The sequence below is a fragment of the Camellia sinensis genome, chromosome 2, assembly GCF_055761805.1.
Source record: "Camellia sinensis isolate YWXY chromosome 2, ASM5576180v1, whole genome shotgun sequence".
Taxonomy (NCBI): Eukaryota; Viridiplantae; Streptophyta; class Magnoliopsida; order Ericales; family Theaceae; genus Camellia; species Camellia sinensis.
Window position 1 is genome coordinate 135059036 of NC_138962.1, and position 21790 is coordinate 135080825.

General features: G+C 41.9%; 1 pseudogene across 2 annotated transcripts; it reads right to left on the reverse strand.

The window, feature by feature from the left end:
* Positions 1–11069: 11069 nt before the first annotated feature.
* Positions 11070–14889, reverse strand: LOC114295306 (insulin-degrading enzyme-like 1, peroxisomal pseudogene; annotated as a pseudogene). Of its 2 annotated transcripts, XR_014361629.1 has the most exons (3): positions 12915–14889; positions 12198–12275; positions 11070–11363 (listed from the first exon to the last, which is right to left on the reverse strand). The product of XR_014361629.1 is annotated as an insulin-degrading enzyme-like 1, peroxisomal pseudogene, transcript variant X1 (transcript). The 2 variants fall into 2 exon arrangements; XR_014361630.1 differs by lacking the exon at positions 12198–12275 and having other exon boundaries at positions 12915–14883.
* Positions 14890–21790: the final 6901 nt, after the last annotated feature.

Sequence of the window (21790 nt, forward strand, 5' to 3'; positions counted from 1 at the left end):
AACTATTTTTCAAATAGTCAATGCTCAACGAGCATGGAACTTACCCTTCGAGATGCGCAACCTCGAATCGGAGGCAATGGAAAATTGCCCCTGGTTTGAGGGGGGTGGGAGGCAACGGAAAGTTGCCCCTAGTTTGAATGGCGTCGCATGACGGCTCGTGGCAACGAAAAGTTGCCCCTTGTTTGGGTGGTGCCGCAGCAATCCGCAGACAGTCTTCATTGGCGGTGGTCGAGTTCTTGGACACAGAGATGACGAAGACGGTCACAACACATATATGGACACAATCACCTTGAAGGGTGTTGGCCACTGGACTTTGAGATGAAATCGAAACCATTGCATGGACTGAGACGCTTATGAAAGCGTTGGGGGCTGGACTTCATGATGAAGTTGCCTACGTATCCCAAACATGGGAATCAAGCCTTACGTAGTTCCGGTTAAGGTCTACTCGGGTATTTTAACCTTCACTTTGTTTGGCTCTTACTTTTGCCAAGGCGCCCAATGCGGGTTTTCGACCTAGCGAGCTTCTTTTCATTTTCTATTTCTTTTTCTTCTTTCTTTTTTCTTTTTTTCTTTTCTTTCTTTGCTTTTTTTTTCTTTTTTTTTTGCATTTTTTGTCTTTTTTTTTTTATATTATTTCTTTTCTTTTCTTCTTTTTTGTATTTTTCTCTTGCTCTAACTTTTGCCTGGGTCGCCCTTCCGGGTTTTCGGCCCAGCGAGCCTCTCAAAGGGTAAAAGTGTAGCAAGTCCATGCCAAATGGTTTTTTTGAATTGAAGCCTCTCTGTGTCTAGGAGAACGGCTGTTGCAATGATTTGCGGGAGAACCCGTCATGGCTGCTCCACAAGCTTCTTCCGGCGAGATCTACTCCTTCTGATTCGGCTTGGGTGCCTCTTGCTCGAGGGCTGTTTCGAAACTGGCCATACAGACCTTTCATGGTGTTTGTCCGTTGAACTTTCTGAACGTTCTGAACGGGTTCAAAGTCGGAAAACAAATAGGTTGAATCTTGAGGCTGAGAGCGATCCTAGGCTGCGCAATCTCAAGAGCGATTCCACACAGGTCTTCGCAGGGCTGCGTAAAAAACATTCGTTTTTGAAAGCTTTTAAGAAAGCGACAAATCGCTCGCGGCGAAGATAGTGTGGAACCAATCTGGATCAAGCTAGGGTCCTTCTCAGTACTCACGCCGACAAGCATGATTTCATTCATAAAAAGGCTTAGCACGCCTTTCTTTCTCTCAAAATGATCAAAATTTTGCAAAACCCGAGGAATTCCTTCCTCTTCGTTTTTTATCACCGCAGTGTTCAAAAGGTTTGTTTTTTGAAAAACTTAGGTTAATGCAATGAGTTTGGCGTGCAGGAGAGCAGGCGAGATGTACTGTCAGCCCAATCAAATTCTCTGGCCCTTATGCTGAAAGCAAGCATGAAGTTGAGATAGCAACAGCTGTTTTAATCGGCTCTGTTGGTGCAACTGGCGCCTCGGCAGAAACAGACTCAAAACAAAAACAGATAATAATTACAAAACAAAATGGTGTTCGGGACAACAACCCCAGAATCACCAGGTATTATATACAAAGGGGACTGACTCGACACAACAAGACAGACCCTTAAGCAAAAAAGACTGACTCAAGACAAAGAGATAGACTCAAAAACAAAAGACTGACTCGACATCCAAGCCAGGATTTACAAAAACTCGGTTTCGCCGATGCTCAAAAATGCGTGCCAGACGCGTCAAAAATAGACCAAATGTTGCCCGCAGGCGGTTCACTTCACATACTCGCAGTATCTGAGCCCTTGAAATCCAACAACTGAGTGGTGACGGGCTTGCCTGAGGTGGGTGGTAGGATAACCTTGTTATCAATCAAATCCTGCACTTTATGACGGAGACGGGAACATCCATCGGTACTGTGACCGGACTGTTGATGGTACGCGCAGTACAAAGTAGCATCATGAGTGGCGGGGAGATTCTTCGGGAGTGGCCGGGGCTCCAAAGGCTTAAGATGCCCATTCTTTGCCAATATTAGCAATGCCCTAGACAAAGGCATGTGGAGGTCGTGAAAGACCCTGAGCCCTCGGGGCAGGTACTTTGCAGTTTGAGGATTCTTGCCAGATGCGCTGGCGAAAGGATCAGCTGGCGCTGTTTTGGCTTTTTGAACCTTCCCCGGTGCAGGGTTGGGAACTACTGGAATTGTCTGGGCATGACGGGGCCCATCCCGGTTTTTTGCCTGGCTTGAACTGCCTTTGATTGGAGCGGGGAAAGCATCATCTACAGCTTTGATCACTATTGCAGATGTCTGTTGCTTGTTCATCCCTCTGACTTTCAGAGCCTCGACTGCCCATAGCAGTTGTTCAATAGGGTCGGCGTCTATCTTTGCCTTGTCTTTTCCTCTGGCCTCAGCCTGATCAAAGGTCGGGGTTGGTGCTGGCATGCCGTGGCTATAGCCGGAAGCCACCTCGGGCTGGCTGAGCTCTATCACAATCCGCCCCAGTAGCGGGGGCTCCTGTGGTACGAAATTCCCGGCATACGGCGCCGCTGGCGGTGAAGCCAACATTCCATAGGCGAGGTCCGCCACAGACCTTTGGAGATCGCCTATCATCCCCATCAATTCGAAGGTGGTGGGCTCACGAGCCTGGTATAACTGGGGAGCCCAGACTGGGTGCACAACGGGCAACCTGGGTGGGTGCGACATACTGATGTTGGCCTCACTCTGCGGAGCAGTCCCCTGCTCCAATGCAGCCGTCATAACCACAATTTCTTCTGAACTTTGTGCCGCCATAAATCTTGCCTCAGCAAAGGGGAGACACTGGCTATTGTGTATCAACTCTGCGACTCTCTGAACCTTGAAAGGAGAAACAAACAGCATTTCAGCCTCAAACTGATCAAACACGGGTGGAGCCACACAACTGTACCCTACTACTGATCACTGTTCCCAGAAGTCACTGTTCCCGAAAACTGAACCGATACCCGCAGATAACTGATTCTCACAACTGATACTGATACTGGTGTCCGCAGGTTTGATACTCAAACTTGCAAACTGACATGTGCGTTCCTGTAGAGCAACACTCTAAAAGCACATAGCAAGTAAAGAGAACAAAACACCCCTATGTTGGGGTAAGGTTTCCCTGTCCTATTTTGTCAGGAGCTAGGGTTTCACTACGCACACAGCGGTTTCAAACAACTTAGCATCGGGTAAGCAACCTGTTCTAGCTTGGAATGGTCACTATGGATCCGAATATGCACTAGGTCGAATGGTCAAAAGGGTGCCTCGGTAAAAACCGGGGTTTGTGTTCCCATACTGTCAGAGCCCATAGCCGGTCAGCCTTATGGACATGCCTTGACAAGACAAGCCTCCGGCAAACCGTTCAGGAATGGCAGATGGCAAACACTGTGTTCCTAGGCGCACCAATGCACATGCAATGCAAAGAGACACATAAATGAAATCAAAATAGGATATCATGAGTTCGAGTCAAGCTCTCTAAACTCCCCAGCAGAGTCGCCAGAAACTGTAGACGCGCCCGCGGAGGGGGCCTCGACGCTACAGTTTGGACTCGATTTGTGTCACGGTTCTTAATCTGAACCAAAGAGTCCAAATTTGGCAAATTGTTTTGAGAAACAGATTTTTGAAAAAGTAGTGCCAAACATGGACTGCTTTGCCTGATACAGAGTCACCACCTAAATATTTTTTATGGGAGAATTTAGGAAACCCTGACTCGGTGCCGAAGGCAACATGTCCGTCATCACCGGAGTTGTCTCGGCTCGGGAGCTTGGGTACGATCGGGGAAGGTCAGCTATGAGCACCCCCTTTCGCCCGGTCCGAAGACCGGCCTCTACTAACCGTGATATCCGTTTTTGAAAACTTTATGTGTTCTTAAACCAATTATTAGCCTAGAATTACTATGTTATGCGCGCAACAAACAAGTATAGACTAGATTGCCTAATTTGGGAATAAACATTGCATATCCGTTTGTTTTGAAAATGCTTTGGATTTGCTACCCGCAGGTAGGCTGAAACACGGATTTCAATGAGTTTTTCCAACTCAAGCAATCCAACCTCCACCCACAGGCATTCAAGCAGTTTATAACACATAAGCATCTAGCCACATGTTAAGCATGCTGTCAAGGCAACATTCACACTCATGCGATATGCTAAAGCGGAAATACTTACATCGTACTCCGTGCCAAAACAAAGAACTCGTTAGCAAACATGCATGATCCAAGTCCATGTTGAGTGTCTAATGCATCGCATACAAAATGTTGCTAGAATAGGCTCGACTATCCTAAACATGTCATGTGAAAATGCACAATTATCACATATTCAATTTTTGATTTGAAGTACGAATGCAGTTAGCGTGATGTACCGAGCCTAATGCATGTAATACAAAATGCATGAATGCACGCATACATAGCATAAGGTATGCTGGATTTAAACATGCCCTAATCTACCATCATAAGCAGGTAAATAAAAGGGAAGAAAGACGTGAGGTTGGAAGACATACACACACTCACGCACACTTATTACAAATATGCCCTCGCTCGGAGGGACCGAATAAATATTACAAATTAATTAACTACACCAGCTAATTAATATTACAAATTGCCTAATTTAATTAACAAATTAAATAGACTAATTAAAACAGGAAAACACCTCGGGAAGCGCGCCGCCATACGCAAGCTGCCTCTGTTTTCCTTCTTTCACTCCTCTGGAGGCTGTCAAAACCTCAGGGTTGCATCCCTAGGCACTGGGGAGTACCACCGGCTGAGTGGAATCACCACCGGCACTGTTGTGTATCCATCGGCACAAAATTGAATCTGTCGGCAGAGAAAAGGTTGCCGGCCGGCACCTTACACTGCCGGTCGGCAAAGAAAAGTCTGCAAGACCTGCAACTCACAGCAACAGAGGGCAAAACAAGGCATGACAACACAATTCAAGGCATGTATGCATCAACCATATCCCTTATCATTGTAATGACTCAAAGGGGCATGTGCCTCGATTCTCGGACCATCAATCACGCATTTCCATGCATGATGGCCCAAAGAACCAAGTATGCAACTTTGGTTTCAAATGTATGCAAACCAATCAAACAAAACTCCCAATCCCTATCACCCAAGTCAAGGGACAAGGAATGCATGCAAGATGCAATGCAACCTAGGCATACAAGCTAAGAATGCAACATGGCATGGCAAGGCACTTATGCAAGCATACAAGCATACATATGGCAATGCAAATGGATGGCAAGGTGGACTCATACATGAATTAGGCAACTCTAAAAAGGCCTAAAACAAGGGCCAAAATGCTATGATGAGGGACCAAATACACATGCACACATACACATGTTGGAAGGCCAACACTTAGGCATAAATTGAACAATTCTCAAGCACACTTGAAAAGGACAATCATGGACTAAAAGCATGCAACACAAGCTCTGAAATCATGCTAGAAAATGATGCCAAATCAAGTTATAAATCAAGTCAAGCATGCAACAAATGGCCTAGGTGTTCAAAGTAAACCAAAGTGGCATTGAGCTACACTTAACAAGACCAAACATGGCATGCATTAAGCAACCAAAAACAGGTTTATAGCGCGTTAAAGCAAGGCTAAAGGACTCTTTAGATGGCATCTAAATGGCCCAAATACAAAGGCATACACCATGGCCAAAACAAGGAGCATTGCAACACATGCTTTCAAAGCATTAAAGAGACATGCAGGGCAATCCAACAAGCATGGAAATGGGACTAAAATAGCATGTAGGATGATTCCAAATCATCAAAACAATGCAAAGATGGCATGCTACACATGCACGTGCTCAAGGCCAACAAGCCCAAATACAAAGGGGATATATAATGCATGCTAAAATCGACCCAAATACATATGGACAGATCTAAAACATGGCAAAATAAGCACATAATCTTCACAAATACAAGCCTAAAACATGCTCCAACAAAGGCTAACAACCTAGAACATGTTAAGGCACAAATAAGGCATTACATGGCAACTATGCTAAACATGCATGGAGTACCAAAACCAACTTAAAATCATGTTATATTATAGATATATAAGCATGAAAAATAAACCAAATATGCTCAACACACACTCAAGCATAGGCTTCCTTAGGAGGCCAAAATATGCCCTTTTCAAGGACAACAAGGAGAGGGGGTGGCCCCCACCTTCTTGGGACTTCAAAGCATCATCTTCCCCACTGAAATCCCTCAAGATTTCAGTGGTGAAGAGACCTCAATACCAAAATCCCGGAGCTAACACAAAATGGCTCAAAATGAGGCCTTTTAAGGCGTAAGGGTGGTCAACAACCCTCAAACAACAAAACACTCTTAATAAACAATAAAGAGGGCCTAAAAACAGAACTTTTTTATGTTATACAATAAGCACAAAAACAGCTCTAAGACTAGTAGAAAATCAATGCAAAAAAGGGGGAAAAAGGGACTAGATTCTCACCCTTGAAGCTTTCTTCACAAATGATGCTCCAATGGCCTCCTTTGGCTCCAAACCAGTCAAGAAACTCAAGAACAAGCCCTTATAACCCTAGTCTCAAGAGGAAGGTGAAACACTAGGTGTTTGTGTGCAATAGTAAGACACAAAACACCTAGTGTGCAAAAGAGAGGGAAAGAGAGATAGAGAGTGTATATCTCACCCTAACCCTATAAAAACCAGAGCTTGGTCTATATTTTTCTCTCTCAAAAATTTCTAAAAGCTCTCTTCCTTTCTTAGAGAGAGACCCTCCCCTATATCTCTTGTAAAGCTTACAAGACAAGCCTTACAAGAGGGAGATCCCTCCATACACGTGTATGGAGGGATGAAAAAGCAATATAGCTGTCTAAAAATATCTGCAAAAGCAGATGAACAACAATCGGCCGGCCAAAAATGCCATCTTGGCCAAAAGAGTGCCGACCGGCACAAAATAGTGCTGACCGGCAACAAATAGTGCCGGCCGGCAAACTATATTGCCGGTGGCAGCAGACACCAGCCGGTGGCATCTAGCCACTGCCGGTGATGGGTGGGGATGGTCTACAAGCCCCACCCTGCCTCTCAAAGGCAAGATGCAAGTGTTTGGTGCAAAACCAGACACTAAACGGTCGAGTTCGGAGATCCTGAGGCAAGGCACGCGAGCCGAGGCCTCCGGGAACTCCAAACGAACACAAACATGGATAATCACCGAGTGTTCAAACGGTGACGTCCAAGTCTTGAGGACGGTGAAAAATGGGGTGTCTACACGCGCCTTGCCTTAGGATATCTCGACTTGTTTGTTTTTGTGCTTGGTTATGGACCAAGGACTTGTAGTTTTGCTTCTGAGGGAAGAGGGTGGCTTGTTGGCCATCCCCTCAACCCATCAGCCAAGACATGATGCCATCGGCCTTGTTTTTTTGCCATCGGCCAAAAGTTTTGGCCGGTCGGCACTCTTTTTGGTCGATCGGCACTTTGTTTGGTCGATCGGCCATATTTTTGAGCCGAGACCTTTCCATCTTCTTTTTACGTGTATGGAGGGATTTGTTTCAAGACTCAAGATTGTTGAATAAGCTTGAGAATTGAAATTCTATAAGAAGGGAGGCCCTCCTCCCTTTCTAGAGGTTCTGGAAATTTGATATACAAGTTATATATATCTCTCTCTAGATATTTCCCCCCTCTCTCTCTCTCTCTATATTTGTGTGTGTGTTTGTGCCTTAAAGTGCATTTTGTTCATACTTTTGCACTAGAGCACCTAGCAGAACACCATCCTTTGGTTGCTGAGATCCTTGGGAGTTGGTTTTAGAGTTCTTGGAGTGGTTTAAGCTCAAAAAAGGTGCTGGAGTTGTGTTCTTGAAGGTGTTCTTCAAGGGTGAGTAAACTACATTTTAATCCCCCATTTTGGCTTAAGCTTTTAGACCTACTTGCATATTGTTTTAAGCTTAACTATAAACTATAAAAAGTTCTGGTTTTGTGTGCTTGAGATGTTTGTTTAAGGTCGCTTTTTGGTTAGGGGTAGTCTACCCCTTCGTAGGCCTCATTTGGCCTTGTTTCGAGCCATCCCTTTTGGCCCTTGTTCTTGCCTTTGCATGACCTTTCTACCACTAAAATCCAGAGGATTTTCAGTGGTGGAAAAGTGGTTTTGGAGTCTTGAATAGGAGAGGGACGCCCCCCCTCTCCTTGCGTCTCATTTGCTAGTATAAATGGCTCATATTGGTAGCATGTTTACTTAGCATGTTTTGGCTTCATTTCAGCAAGTATTTGGTGTTATTTTTCCATGCTATACCTCTGTTTTAAGTTGGTTTGATAGCCTCTTACATGCATCATCCACTTGTCTTGCAATCCTCTCATTTGCCTTAACATGCATCATGCATTTGGATCATCATCCTTGGATACTTTGGCTCAACTCAAAGGAGCTTTTAGCCATGTTTTACCATGCTCTAGCTCTGATTTGTATTGTCTTGGTCATGCATTCATTGTTTTGTATAGCCATGGTTCAATCTAGCTTGTTAGCTTTGAGTGTCCAAGTCATTAGCATGCATTGCTTGGACCTTTTTCATGATTTTGCATTATTTCATATGAGATTTCAGTCCATAGTGTGCCCATGCGTTCACATTTGTCACCTTTTCCATGCATTGGGAGGTTTGTGTTTTATGCCTTAAGAGTGGGTCTTTGTGCATGTCTCCATGTTTAGGTCTTTGGGATGCCATCTAAGTGGGTTTTTGGGCTTATTTTGACATACCATAACTCTGTTTTTCATTGGTTAAGCCATGCAATGTTTGGTTACAATAGGTGTAGTGTAATACTCCTTGTTAGCCTTGCATGCCTCATACCTTTTTGGACTTTTGTTCTAGCTTGTGTTGGCTAGGTTTGAGATTGTTTTTGGCCTTGTTTTGACCTACCTTGGGACTGTTTTGGGTGCCCTTGGCCCTTTGGGGCTTGATCCTTGTAGCCTTGGTACAAGCTCCTTGGCTAGCCTTAAGCCTTGAGCTTTCTTGCATGCTATGCTTGACTTGTTTGAGTGGTTTGGCACCACTCCTTGCATGATTTCAGAACTTACCTCATTGCCACATTATCATGTTTGTCACTCCTTGCTCAATGTTTGAGAGTCGTGTCCTTATGCCTATGTGGTAGGCCAATTGACATGCTTGTTTGTATATGCTTTCATGCTTCATTTCCATAGCATTTTGGCCACTATTTTGGTATGGCTGAGGTCTATCCATTTCCAGTATAAGTCCATAGATCATGCGGTTTGTGTGTTGTTGCATGCTTATTGCATGGCATGTTGTTGCATGCTTGTTGTTGGTATTGTTGTTGCATGCCTATTACATTGCATGTGTTGCATGTTTAGGTGGCCTTGCATTTTGCATGCTTGAGTCATATTGCATTTGGCATAGTTATGTTGCATTGCATAGCTTTCCCATATTGCATGCATTGCATTGTGTTTGGTTTGGGGTGTCAAACCAAACACGAGGAACGAGGGACGTTTCGTACTTGAAGTGACGAAACGTGCCTTAATCCTCAGTCGCCGACACTCCTGATTCAACATGATAGAGTTTAAGGCATTTGTGTGTTTTCGTGCATTTCATTCACATTAAATTGTGCAACTCGACCTCTTTGGCCTTCATGCATCGAAATACGTGATTGATGGCTAGAGAGTCGAGCACTATACTCCTTTGAGTTCCAAACATGATAAGGGGTGTAGTTGCACAACATTGCCTTGCAAATGTATTGCCATGCCTCTGTTTGTACTCTGTTGTAGCAAAAGGAGCAATCTGCAGGAAGAAATGGCCGATCGGCTATCTGGAGTGCCGATCGGCTAACAATTTTTGGCCGATCGACTCAAAAGTGGTCGATGACCCTTTTCCCTTGGCCGATGGCCTCTCAGCATGTCCATAAGGTGGTTCAGAAGAATACAGAGATTTGTACAGTTTTCAGAGGTGCAAAATAGTGCAAACAGAGGCAATATGAGGCATGGCAACGGATTTCCGAGCGAAGCCGACCGAGCATGCATTTGTCCCTCCTCTTGAGGCCGCTTTAACTGTTTTGTAACTTAATTAATTTGCTTAATTAGTTAAAAGTTTTGTAATAATTAATTAGCTAGGGCAGTTAATTAATTAGTTGGCTTGTATTATTTATTCGGACCCTCCGTCGAGAGGGCGAATTTGTAATAAGTGTGCGTGAGTGTGTGAATGTCTTCCAACCCCACGTCTTTCTCCCTTTTATTTAACCGCTTACAGCGGTTAGTTCTAGGTTATGTTTCAATTAGCATTCTTATGCTCGCATGTTTGCATCCATTCATTTGTATTGCATGCACCGGGCTCGGCTCATCATACTAACTGCATTGTATTTCAATTCTTACTTGAATACATGATTATCGAGTTGCATTTCATATGCCATCTTAGAATAGCCGAGCCTATTTCTAGTTGCATTTTTCATGTGTCGCATTAGCCATCTTAACATAAACTAGGATCATGCATGATTACTAACTAGTTGTTGTTTTGACTCGGAGTACTAGGTAAACTTTTATGCTTTAGCATCTTGCATGTGTGTTAGTGCTGCCATGTTAGCATGCTTGCCATGAGGCTAACTACTTAAATGATATAACTGCCTGAATGCCTGTGGATGAAGGTTTCATTGTTTGAATTGGAACAATTCATCGAAATTCGAGTTTTAAGCCCACTTGAGGGTGGCAAAATCATGTTTTCTAAAGCCCACTTGAGGGTGGCAAAATCCACGTCTTAGCCTACTTACGAGTAGCACCTTCAAACAATTTTCAAACAAACATGAGATGTTTTGTTCCAACTTAGGTGATCTAGTTTATACCTGTGTGTTATGCGCATCACATAGTAATTCTAGCTAATAACCGGGATTAGAACACATGTGATTTCAAAAACAAAATATTATCATGCTACAAGATAGTTCCCAAGCATTTCCTCCCAAAAAAAAATATAATACATACTAATCACGAATCCACCAAAAATGTAACGACCCAATCTTGGCAAGGCAAAACCCTGCCAAGAGGGTGCACCTCAAACGCTATAGCACCTTTACACCACAAATTCCTGTATAATTCTTACATCACGTCACCACATCACCAAAAGTGCATAAGACCTTTCAATTGCCTAACATATATGAGATGATCTATTCAAAGACAAAAAAATATTATCATGCTACAAGATAGTTCCCAAGCATTTCCTCCCAAAAAAAAATATAATACATACTAATCACGAATCCATCAATACATCCAACTTCATAAGCAATTTTTACAATCAACCTCCTTCATAAAAAAAAGGGTAAGCTTACATCCTAGAATGACCCTAAGCAAAACCTCAACCACAAGATGCCCACCTGTGATCCTTCAAAAAAATTCTAGTCTTCCAAGTTGAGGCGAGCCACACAAAAGTCTATGAATCTGAAAAAAAAATTATTTAAAAGAATGAGCTAAAGCCCAATGAGTATACCAATACCATGGAGTTATAAAACTTGCTCCTACCAATAGGGTTCAAAATAAAGATACTAAACATAAGAGCTTAATTGAACTTCAATTTATACAAAATAAAAATAAAAATGATGCAATACAATTTTCATAAAACGTTATCAAGATTTTTCCAAGGAATCTCATAAGGCAGAAAAAAAAAACATACATTTGGATAATGAAAGTAAACAAAAATATAACTTTTCAATACATTAAGATTTCCTGTCCATCATACAATCCACTACATAGCCTTAGGGTCGCGTTACCTCGCGACTTAGGTGGTGACGGTACCGTTACCCAGAACATAACCATAGGAACATAGCTCATGTCATCGTAGCACTTCAATTCTTGTTTCAATGTTTCGGTCCCCAGGACCCCTTATACATACAACGACCCTTATGGTCCTTAAAACATTTCGGTCCCCAGGACCCCAAAGCATTTTGGCCCTTGTGGCCCCAAAGGCTATATTCGGTTATATGATCAATAAAATAAATACCCTCACATAACATTTCACTGTCATTCAATCATCATCATCATAAAATTTGAAAGACTCAACTTAAATAAATTCTCATAAAAAAATTAATGCTTCATTATACAAATGAAATCGTATCTTTATTAAAACTCAACCCTTGGCCTCAATAAATTTATAGATTTTCTTTTTATACATATATCATGATGAAATGTATCATTCACTTCCTTTAATTCAAAAATTATTTTCAAACTTTGTAATAAAGATAGAGGTAAGGTAATTTCCATGGTAAGTATACTCACCTCCAAAAATAGCAAAAGTGTAGATTTGAAACTCTACAAATTAATTTCCAAGAGGTGGAGAGATGCCTTCCTCCAATCCTAACAATTAGTAAATAGGATCTCAAATTAGGAAAAGCTTTCAATGAAAATTACAACATCTACAAAAATGATCCTAAATAAAGTTATGCTAAGGAATGGCAAGCTAAAGAACTCCTCCAACTTTAAATCACCCAAACAAATAACTTATCCAATCTCCATAACACCCATCCTTTGAACATCTTTGAGTTAGTAACTTTTTAAATATCCAATCAATTTATATGCACAATACCACCATCAATTTACTACAAAAGTCAAAAATCAACATTTTTGTATAAACTCAACAACTTAAGTAAAATCTCTTCAATCACTTATAAAATTCCTCCATAGAACATAGAGATACCCAATCCATCATTTATCAACTCAATTTCAACATATAAATTCCCTAACACCAAAATCCCCAATTTTTACATCACATTCAAACCCTAGATTAACCCAAAAATCTAAATCTCCAAATCAACCATCAAATTGACCATTTTTTTTTTTTTTTTAAACATGTAAAACATTCATGGAAACTAATTGAGAGTATAAAATTCAACAAGCAAACCCCAAATCATAATAGATCTAAAACACAAAAATTTCATCATCTTTAACTCAAAATATGTAAAACCTTCAACTAAACTTTTAGAGAAAGATTCTTACCAAGTACAAGCCTCTAATCCATCAAAAAAATAAATCCCATGCTTTGATTCTTCAAAAGATTAAGAAAAATCTAGAGTTTGTGCTTCTATTGTGTTATTTTCGGATGGATTCAAGGAGTGCCGACCGGACCCATTTTCCGGCGAGATAAGGTGGCCGGAGGTGGTGGAGATGGTGGGTCAAGGTGGTGGTGTAAGGGTGGAGCAAAGGTGTGGTGTTTGGCCTCCAAGAAAGTAAAGGAAAATGAGAGAGAAAGTAGAGAGAAGTTAGAGAATGAAGAATGAAGAAAAAAAATCTGCACTTCTAATTTTTTTTTTTTTGTGTTGAAATGGGGTGTTTGGTTACACCTACCATCAAGTTTGGAGTTGGGTTTAGATATCCTAAATGGAGTTTAACATAGGAGTGTGTTTGGCTCTAGATGAAAAGTTGGGAATATTATAAAGATGACCAGGAAAACGGGGATAACTTCGATCAATATTTCAGATCTCCTGGAACTTGCTCTCCATTAAGCTTTGAATTTTATGGCTCTCTTTGCTAGATACAACCAGATACATGAGTTTGGCTGAATAATTCTCTTCATATAATTTGAGAAGCTCATGCCTTGTATCAATCCCTCTTGCTTTTGGCTTAATCTCCAATGTATCCCAGTTCCCTGTACTGAATTTATGATATGGATGACTCTCTGCACTTAGATGTTTCTGAAGCTGGTTCACTCTCCAAGCATCAGACAGTAAATTCTTTTGGTTTTCAGATTCAACAGCTTTTATTTCCCTCATTGTAGCATCAGTTGACGTCAATGGTTTGGTAAAGAACTGTGAAAATCTGTCCAAAGCCTCCTCAAAACTGTTAGAAATAACATAAATAACATCAAAATAATAGTTGGTGCGCTCAGAGGATGAAAAAGCATTCGTGCTACCACCATGCTCAGTAAGGTACTTTGAGTAACTATCCTCCAATGGATATTTCTCACTTGCATAAAACAACATGCGCTCGAGGAAATGCGTGAGGCCTTCGAGACCGACGAGATCGTTAAAAGAACCAATAGCAACATTCATGGACGCAGCACACTTATCAGTTTGAGGATCACTGATGAGGAGGACGTGGAGGGAGTGTTGGAGGACGATTCTTCTATACTCTCTCTTGTCATTGTGAGGCTTTAGAACCTCCACCACCTCAACCTCTTCCTTTCCCACGGTCATCTTCTTCTTCACTCTTCCAAGTCTGATTAATCCACACAGTTATGTATGTATGTCTATGTATTTAGAGAGAGAAGAGAGAGAGCGGCGGCCTTGTCCATGGTCTGTCCGAGGTCGAGTTTCCACTTTCCACTCCTCAGTATGAACAGAATCTGTCATTGCGGGCTCTAGCAGTAGTTGTTGATGTGCCGTGGTTTTAGAGAAGGAGTGCCATGGTCAGGGAGAGAGAGCGAGAGACAAAGAGAGAGAGAGAGCTTTTGCATGTCTTTTCTTTTACATTTTTAAAACCAAACTCCCGAGAGACGTTACAATGCAAAAAAAAAAAAAAAGGAATTTGTATGTAGTCGTCTTGTTGCATGTAGAGAGAGGGCTAGATGTATCCATGTATCTGTGCGTACTTATCCATTGTAAAGAGAGAGACCAGGTTGACAGAGCTCTGGCCGTCTGTGGTGATGTATATTTCTCTTTTTTTTGGTTATGTGTGCTTTGTCTACGGTGTGTCCCGTGTGTATGTGTGTGTGTGTGTGATGTGTGTGATGTGTGTTGTGTGTGATGTGTATCATCTGCCGTGGGTGTGATGAGTTTGTATGAAGCTCTGTCTATGGCAGCATGTATGAAGCTCTGTGTGTATGGCCCCCCTTCCCTGAGTGTGTGCTCTGCTCCTCCTTCTAAAATGCAACCCGAAAGAGAGATCCGAGAAAGAGTGTCAGTCTTCTGTCTTGTGCTGTGTGTGTCTGCTCTCCCCCTCTACCGTGTATCATGTGTGTACCTATATCAATTATAGAGGGAGAGAGAGAGAGATGGCAGCCTTGTCTTTTTTTAATAGACCCACCTCAACACCACTCACCCTGTCTCCCTCATGCACCCCACCTCTTTTGATCATTTTTGCTCCAATTGTATCACATGCAAAACAATAATAAAATGCCACTTGTCCCCACCGACCCCCTTGAATCACTATTTTATCAAAATTATTGTAGTGCTTTTTTTTTTTTTTTATTCTCTCCACTGAATTGAACCCACCGAGAGGTATATTTTACAACTCGTCTTCCACCTCCACCCATCAGCATAATCATGATTCATCCTCCATCAAACAAAACATAATCATAGATTCAACCTCTCTTCTTTATCTCCCACCCAAAAATACCCCATCATTCTGACCATACTATTTTTTTGTTTTTGTTGTTTTTCTTATTTTTCATTTTTTTGTTTTTGGTTTTGATACAAATACCTAAATATATGTACACACGCATAAAATTACAAAATGTATAAAATACTACAAATTACAAATTTGGCCAAAATGGGTGAGGTTTGGGATTGAAGTTTCAATCTAATTTTTCTGCTGAGAAATTCACAAAATGGCATATTCCAATTTTCATTATGAGGTATTCAAAAGAATGTGCCCAAGTCATAGCGTCAGTCAAAATAGAGTGTCTACAGTTGCCCCTCTTTGATAGAGCTCGAAGTCATTTCGTGACGTGAGTGAATGTCAAAGCCCGAATATGACCCTTTTGACAAGGCCGTAAGACTTGGGCAAACAAACAAGATGTAATGCAAGTGGTTGAACCAAAAGGTTGCCTACGTATCCTTTTGCAAGGAATCAAACCAACGTAGTTCAGGGGCAGAATGCAAGTGACATGCTCAAAATGCAGTTTGAAAGTTGGACTTACACGCTTCGCGAAGCTTATTATTTTTGAAAAACTTATGATCATGCAAAACAACCTCACGCGTCTCACGCGAAAGGAGGAAAGATGGTGCGAACACCAACCGCACCTGATGTTTTTAACCGAATAAATCAACAACCTAACGTGTCTCACATGAAAGGAGGAAAGATGGTGTAAACAGTAGACGCACCTGATGTTTTTAACTGAGTGAATCAATAACGCGTCTCACGCCAGAGAAGAATGTGTGGTGTAAACAGACAGGCGCACCTGTTGTTTTTAACCGATTTGCAATCCAAACGCATCTCACACGAGAGGAGGAGGGGTAAACTCGAGATCCAAACGTGTCTCACGTGAGTGGAAGGAGATATGGTAGAATGACAAAGGGTAAAATCTATGCCGCTTCTCTTCCTGATCATATTCACAACTTTCCCTATTCTCCAACGGGGTGACAGACTAGGTTGATTTAGTATCTAGAATTGAGGCGCATACCCGCTACCTCAACCTATGGGGCTTCCATATAGATTTCAAACCGGGGATACACCCCTGGGTATTTAAACCAGACTTTAGTCTTGGAAATCCTGAACCTTTTGCATTCTAGGCATCGCCATTCGAACTCTAGTTTCCACCGTCACAGTTGGTCTGCTAGGAATTCATTGCAATCACAGGTAGGTGGCTATACTAGCCTACCTGAAGTCGTTCAGGCACGACAAACACCAAAGGAATTGCATCTTCAGAGGATTTAAGGTCTCCTAGACCCAAAAAAGAACACCAGACGCACCTGCTGTTTTTAATCGATTTGGGTGGTGTGAACAGACAGGCGCACCTGCTGTTGTTAACCGATTTTGATGGTTGATAATTGGACTTATATGCTATGCGAAGCCAGTTTGTAATTGGACTTATACACTACGCGAAGCTGGTTTGAAATTGGAGTTATACGCTATGCGAAGCCAGTTGTAATTGGACTTATACGCTACGCGAAGCCGGTTGTAATTGGACTTATACGCTACGCGAAGCCGATTGTAATTGGACTTATACGCTTTGCGAAGCCGGTTTGAAAATTGGACTTATACGCTATGCGAAGCCGGTTTGTAATTGGACTTATACGCTATGCGAAGCCGGTTGTAATTGGACTTATGCGCTATGCGAAGCCAGTTTGAAAATTGGACTTATACGCTCTGCAAAGTCGGTTGTAATTGGACTTATACGCTATGCGAAGCCGGCTTGTAATTGGACTTGTACGCTATGCGAAGCCGTTGTAATTGGACTTGTACGCTACGCGAAGCCGGTTGTAATTGGACTTATACGCTATGCGAAACCAGTTTGAAAATTGGGATTTATGCAATGCAATGCAATGTCATGGAGTGATGATAAAGCTGTGAAGATGGCAACATGGGAGGCAAGCTTAGTGCAAAACACACGAAGCAAGCCACATTTCTACATGCTATGCTTGCAACTTCCCTATTCTCCAACTGGGTGACAGACTAGGTTGGTTCAGTTTCCAGAGTTGAGGCGCATACAAGCTATCTCAACCTATGGGGCTGCCATACAGATTTCAAGCCGGAGATACACCCCTGGGTATTTAAACCAGAATTTAGTCCCAGAAATCCCGAACCTTTTGCGTTCTAGGCATCGCCATTCGAACTCTAGTTTCCACCGTCTCAGTTGATCTCCTAGGAACGCATTACAAATATAGTCAAGTGACTATACCAGACTGATTGAAGTCGTTCGGGCACGAAAAACACCAAAGGAATTGCACCTTCAGAGGATTTAAGGTCTCCTAGACCCTTGAAGTCGTTTGGGCACGACAAACACCAAAGGAATTGCACCTTCCGAGGATTTAAGGTCTCCTAGACCCGAAAAAGAACATTAGGCATACCTGCTATTTTTAACTGAGTGAATGGCCACGGATGCCGCTTTACTTCCTGATCATATTCACAACTTTCCCTATTCTCCAACGGGGTGACAGACTAGGTTGGTTCAGTATCCAGAATTGAGGCGCATACACGCTACCTCAACCTATGGGGCTACCGTAGAGATTTCAAGCCGAGGATACACCCCTGGGTATTTAAACCATATTTTACTCTCGGAAATTCCAAACCTTTTGCTTTCTAGGCCTCAGCCATTCGAACTCTAGTTTTTACCGTCGCAGTTGGTCTCCTAGGAACTCATTGCAAATACAACCAAGATAATACCCAAATATTTACATATAAATACCCATAGATATGTACATATGGTATACACATATGCATATACAGACAACATACAGACAGATATATATAGATATATAGACAGACATATACAGTATATATACAGGTATATACGACACAGACATATACGAACCTATACACAAACATATACAGATATATACACAGATGGAGAATATTTCGTTTGCAACTGTCAGCGGGAAGATGCCGTTATGAGAAGGCATATTCCGTTTGCTGACGTTGGCACACATACGCAAATCACGCAAAAAAGAAAGAAAAATCACACAATGGATGGACACGGGATACGGGGTTTCGAACCCCTGACCTCAAGCTTGGCCTCCGAGTCCTCAATCACTGAGCCACGCCACTCTTGTGAAAATATACAAACAAATATTTATAAATATATATACTATACAAGACATATATATACATAAAACCAAAACAAACCAAAAGAAACACTCGATGTGGGGTTCGAACCCCTGACCTCAGGCTCAGCCTCTCACTCTTCAACCACTGGGCCAAACCATTGAACCCAAGCCACTCGCGTGATAGAAACAATTCAAACAAATATATATATATATATATAGGTACACAAGACATATATACATCAAACCCAAAACGAAAACAAAACAAAGAAACACTCGATGTGGGGTTCGAACCCCTGACCTCGGGCTCAGCCTTTCAATCCTTAACTCACTAGGCCAAACCACTGAACCCAAGCCACACCTGTGACCCAAATGTTCAAACAAATATATAAGACAAATTTATACATAAAATGAAAACAAAACAAAAGAAACACTTAATGTGGGGTTCGAACCCCTGACCTCGGGCTTAGGCTTTCCAAATCCTCAACCCACTGGGCCAAACCACTAAACCCAAGCCATACCTGTGACCCAAATGTTCAAACAAATATCTATATTACATAGCTATACAATATATATACATATATGCATGCACAACTCTCCCGCGTCTCTCTCCTTTTTGATAGCCACGCCTGACACGCGGCATGCTTTTGCGTCACTGGCCGACAAAAGCAGGTTGCCTCGAATGACGCTCGCCTCGGCTCTCTCCCTCTTTGTCTTCTTCTTCTCAGCTTCTTCTGAATCAGTATCTTCATCACTCTTTTCTCTTCTTCTTAACCACTATCTTCTTCTGGTTCTTCTCCATCACTCTTCCATCTTCTTCTTAACCACTCTCTTCTTCTGCTTCTTCTCCATCACTCTTCCATCTTCCTCCTCCTTCTTCTTTTCCTCATCTATTTTCTGCCATTTCTTTGTGACTCCCTTCTTTCCTCTCTCTTCCTATACATGGCTCCGTCTCGTCCCCTCTCTCTCTTTCCGGATCTTAATGGCCCATCGAGCTCCTCTGGGCCAAGTGCCCCTACTCTTACTCAACCTAGTCTTCCTACACTAACAGTTGAGCAAGTGATGGTTGCTCAAAATGATATCAAGGCCAACCACTACACGTTGAGGTCCTGTATGGAGACAGTGGCGGCGGTCACTAACCTGTCTCACCGTCTGCAAAACAAGACGTGTGAGGCATACCAGGCCAACGCCCAACTCTCCCTACTCCAGTGCATGTACAGAGATGCGCGGGCAGAGATTTGTGCGTTGAAGGCTGAAAACAAGGAGCTAAAAAGGCAAACCACCTCCATGGCCAGATTTAGGGCTTCCTTACACCTCACCTTTGATGGCCGGCGGGAAGCCAACTCTCTCGGCGGAAACACTGTGGTAGTTCTCGGTGGAAACACTAGAGCAGGACCTTCGAAGGTTGACGACAAAAAGAGGAATAGCTCGGCGACGGAAGAGCCGAGTAAGTGAAGTTGGTGCGTGTTCGTCACCGAAGAAGAAAAAGAAAAAGATTGCATTTTCTGGACTTTGTATTAATTTTTTTTTTCCAGTTTTCTGGGCTTGCTTTTTTTTTTCTCGTTTGTTTTTTTTTTTTTTTTTAGAGTCTCTGTAATTGGGGATGTCCTCCTTATTTCTATAATAAAAATCAGTCTCTCTTCCTTTTTTTTTTCCGCACATCAATGGCATGACTGGCACATCACTTTGAGTTTGAAAATGATTTTGTTTGATTGAATTTGAAAATGATTGAATTTTGAATCCTGAATTGGACATTGACTCTATACTGACCTAAATCAATGAATGACCAAACGAATTGAAAACCGATGCAAAATGATCCAAACACACTTATATACAATGACTAGTATAAATACACCGACTGATATAAATATACTGACTGGTATGAAAGGAACACACTTATATACACTGACTAGTATGAATACCCTGATTGGTATGAATACACTGACTGGTATGAATACACTGACTGGTATGAATACCTTGACTGGTATGAATACACACTTATATATACACTAAATAGTTGACTCGAGCAATGGGGAAGACATAATCTCTAACTCGACTATACCCCTAATTCATTGCCTTGACCCCCTTTTTTGTCTCTTGATTTTGTAAAAATGTTTTGATCAACATGAGAGTTAGATTAGCATACTTATTCCATTTTCTGTTTCAAATCATGTAAGCTAAACTGTGTGCACGGAAAATTTTCCCTTTTCAAATCCAAGGAATGGTCCAAGTTTTGCAAAAATGGAACAATTTTCGAGAAAAATTAGTCAGCTTCATTCAAATTAATCAAAACCTATTTTTGCAAATGGCCACTACTCAACTAACATGGAATCAACCATTGGGGTGCATAGTCCCAAACCAGATAATCAAAGGTGATATCTGAACCAAGCCAACCGAACCAAGCCAATCCAAACCGAATGAAGCCGAGCAGAACTGGATCGGACCGAATCAAACCGCCGAGCCGAATCGAACTGCCGAACCGAACTGAACCAAGTTAAATCGAACCAATTGAACTGAGCAGAACGAAGATACACCAATCAAACACAGATAGGACAACCAAGTCGACTAAAGATACACCAAGCAAACATGGACGAGATGAATGAGTAGAAAAATTATTAGGGTCGAACTTCGAAATGAAGCTACCTACGTATCGCAAAGATAGGAATCAGGCCATTGTAGTTCGGGCCAAGGGTCACTCGGGTATTGACACTCTCCTTTTGTGCTCTAACTTTTGCCAAAGCCGCCCTTTCGGGTTTCCAACCTTGCGAGCTTTTCATTTTTTCATTTTTTTTATTTTTTTACATTTTTTTTAAATTTTGTTCATTTCATTTTTTTTTTATTTCTTTTGAGTTTCTATTTTTTTTTTCTACTCTAACTTTTGCCTGAGTTGCCCTTCCGGGTTTTCAGCCCAGCGAGCCTCTCAAGGGTTACTTTCATTTTAACTTGTCAATGTTGATTGGGTGTGAAATCTCTAGGCCATCTATAAGAACGACTGCTACACTTGACCAGTAGAGATGATGATGTAGAGACTAGGCTAATTGGGTCTGAATTTGCCCCTAGTGTTGCCCCTAGTGTAGTGGATAGGAACTCGACTATCCTTCAATAATAAAATTCATTCTCTCAAATTTTGGGTTTTGCCTTTCTGGGCGGTCTTCATTGGGAAACGATTCAGTTTTAACTCTTTGATCACATCCAACCTTTTGTCCCTAGTTCAAGGGCTACTTCAAATCTTAAATCACATCCGACCTTCTTGCCCCTAGTTCAAGGGCTGTTTCCAATCTGAATCACAGGCCCTACATAGTTTTGGCTAAGGTTCACTCGGGTATTGACACTCTCCTTTTAAGGTCTAACTTTTGCCAAAGCTGCCTTTTTGGGTTTTCAACCTTGTGAGCTTTTCATTTTTCTTTTTATTTTTCCTTCTTTTTTTTTTTTTGGTGCTCTAACTTTTGCCTG